Source organism: Chelmon rostratus, chromosome 17 (genome assembly GCF_017976325.1).
Source record: "Chelmon rostratus isolate fCheRos1 chromosome 17, fCheRos1.pri, whole genome shotgun sequence".
Classification (NCBI taxonomy): domain Eukaryota; kingdom Metazoa; phylum Chordata; class Actinopteri; order Chaetodontiformes; family Chaetodontidae; genus Chelmon; species Chelmon rostratus.
This window is the reverse complement of record NC_055674.1, coordinates 14,746,746-14,747,368: the sequence shown is the minus strand read 5'-3', so window position 1 is coordinate 14,747,368 and position 623 is coordinate 14,746,746.

The window sequence follows — 623 nt, the reverse complement described above, 5'->3', positions numbered from 1 at the left end:
TACTTCACCCAGTACTGCTCTTTTATTTCCTCTTCTCTCTCCTTCTAACCCTAACCCTTTGCTGTTCGTATGTCTGTGTACTTATGAGGGCCTGATGGTGTTATACAGACAGAAATGTGCTGCAGAAGAGAAATAAAAGGTTTGGACCTCTCACTTTTCTTGTGACGCATGCACGTGTTGCCGCTGTTGGCTGTCCCGCCACTGCTTTATTCTAAAATCCAGAAATGGAAGAAGCATCCAGATATTATTTCTTTTATTCACTTGTGAGCGTCCACAAACATGTGCACACACATACACAGTGAAGTGCTCTGTCATGTGCTCATCGGTGTCCCCTACCTCTCATTCAGAAAGCCTTTATGTCGCCCCTCCTCATTGTCCTAATCATGCATGTTCTCTCATGCACATCTTATTTCCAGCTTGCCGGGCAGCAGACCCCTCTGCAGTTGTTGCCCTCTCTCACCCACCCGCCCCCCCTGCCTATTCTTTACCACAGGGCCATCCCTGCCCACCTATTTGTGACGTTCTCAGCCAATGGGGGGTGAGTGCATGGTGAGCAAGCACCAATGGGGCCACTTTTTCATCTGTATAAAACTTTTCAGGACAGTTTGCCGGGTTGCACTTTC